Source organism: Chiloscyllium plagiosum, chromosome 3, assembly GCF_004010195.1.
Source record: "Chiloscyllium plagiosum isolate BGI_BamShark_2017 chromosome 3, ASM401019v2, whole genome shotgun sequence".
Lineage (NCBI taxonomy): Eukaryota > Metazoa > Chordata > Chondrichthyes > Orectolobiformes > Hemiscylliidae > Chiloscyllium > Chiloscyllium plagiosum.
Window position 1 is genome coordinate 712,001 of NC_057712.1, and position 2,420 is coordinate 714,420.

Consider the following 2,420-nt stretch of genomic DNA (forward strand, 5'->3'; position numbering starts at 1 on the left):
GTGTGTGTATATGTTTGTGTATATGTATAATTGTGTGTATATATGAGTGTGTGTGTATATATGTAATTGTGTGTATATATGTAATTGTTTGTACATAATGAGTGTGTGTGCATATATATGAGTGTGCGTGTGTGTATATAATCGTGCGTATATATGAGTCTGCATTCGACCTTTCAAAATGCATCACATCGCATTTATCCAGGTTGAACTCCATCTGCCATTTCTCAGCCCAGCTCTGCATCCTGTCTATGTCACGCTGCAGCCTGCAATAGCCCTCGATACTATCAATGGCACCTCAACCTTTGTGTCATCTGCAAATTTACTATCCCACCCCTTAACTTCCTCATCCAAATCATTTATAAAAACTACAAAGAGCAGAGGCCAAGAACAGAACCTTGCAAGACACCACTCAACACTGACCTCCAGGCAGAATACTTGCGATCTACACCTCTGCCTTCTGTCAGCCAGCCAAGTCTGAATCCAGATAGCCAAATCTCCCTGTATCCAATACCTCCTGACTTTATGAATGAGCCTACCATGGGGAAATTTATTAAATGCCTTGCTGAAGTATATGAGCATATATATATACGCGTGTGTGTGTATATATGAGTATGTGTATGTATGTATGTGTATAATGAGTGTGTGTGTTTATATATGAGTGTGTGTATGTGTGTATATAAGTGTATATATGAGTGTGTGTGTGTGTGTGTGTATATATAAAAATGGGTGGCATGGTGACTTACTGCTGCCTCAAAGTGCCAGGGATCCAGTCTCTCTTCCAGCCTTGGGCGACTGTCTGTGTGGAATTTGCACATTCTCCCCATGTCTGCATGTGTTTGCTCTGGGTGCTCTGGTTTCCTCCCACAATCAAAAGATGTGCAGGTTAGGGTGAATTGGCCATGCTAAATTGTCCATAGTGTTCAGAGATGTGTAGGTTAGGTGCATTCGTCAGGGGTAAATATAGGGTAGGGGAATGTGTCTGGGTGGGCTACTCTTTGGAGAGTTGGTGTGGACTTGTTGGGTCAAAGGGCTTGTTTCTACACTTCAGAGATTCTAATTCTAATGTATATGAGTGTGTGTATGTGTATATATGTGTGTGTGTATATATAGGACTGTGTGTGTGTATAGGAGTGTGAGTGTGTGATTATGTGTATATGTGAGTAAGTGTGGGTGTATATATGAGTGTGAGAATGTGTGTGTATATGCGTGTGTGTACATGAATGTGCATGTGTATATGAGTGTGTGTATGAGTGTGAGTGTTTGTGTATATATGAGTGTTGTATATATGAGTGTGCACATGTGAGTGTGAACATGTGTATATATGTGAGTGGGTGTAGAACATATGAGTAGAACATAGACCAATACAGTGCAGAACAGGCCCTTTGGCCCTCGATGTTGCGCCGACCTGTGAACTATTCTCAGCTCGTCCCCCTACACTATCCCAAAATCATCCAGCAGGTCAGGCAGCATCCAAGGAGCAGGAAAATTGACGTTTCGGGCAGGAGCTCTTCATCAGGAATGAGGCTGGAAGCCTTGGGAGTGGAGAGATTAATGGGAGGGAGTGGGGCTGGGGAGAAGATGATTGAGAGTGTAATAGGTGGATGGAGATGGGGGTAATGGTGATAGGTCGGAGAGAAGGGTGGAGCAGATAGGTGGGAAGGAATCTGGACCAATATCCTCGTCCTATCTTGGTATGGTTTCATCATTATAGAGATAAGGAGAGAATTGTGGAAACTTCCAGAATCCAGGGGAAGAATCAGAAGGCCCTAATTTATGAGGGCTCTAAGATCATGTTCTTCAAGGACTTCTCAGCAATGGTGATCCAGAAAAGAAAATCCTATGACGGCATCAAGAGAAGACCGAGGGAGCTCGGGACCCAGTACTCTCTGAGGTATCTGGCAATGGATTATGTTAGATGAATCTGTACATCTCTTTGACGTTAGAGAAGGCAAGGGATTTTGTGACAAATTTACCTAATCTGAACAATTTAGTGTGTACAAATAGTAGTGTTGTTTGGGTATGTCTCTGTTTCTCTCTAAAAAAAAGAGGAAGTCTGGTTGGGACTTTCTTTTCCTATATTTTTTATTGGTCTAAACTGTATTCAGGGGCAGTTGAGATGTGTACTTTCAATTTCTAAGTTAAGTTATACCAAAGGATGGGTGGGGTACTTAACTATTTCAAAATCTCTTTGTTCACATTGTCATTTCATGGTGTATTTTCTTTCTTTTTTGCTTGCGTTTGTAGTGGTCTCTCTCTCTAGGAGGAGGGAAAATGGTTGGGATGGTTAGACGCCTCCTTACTGGCAGATTATGCTCGGTTCAGGTATTTAAATGCCTCAACTGCAGTATTGCCAGCAGGTTGAGGAGTTGGGTTCTGGGATGTGTAGACACCCCCTTTGGGCAGGGTTTGAGTTCCCCTAT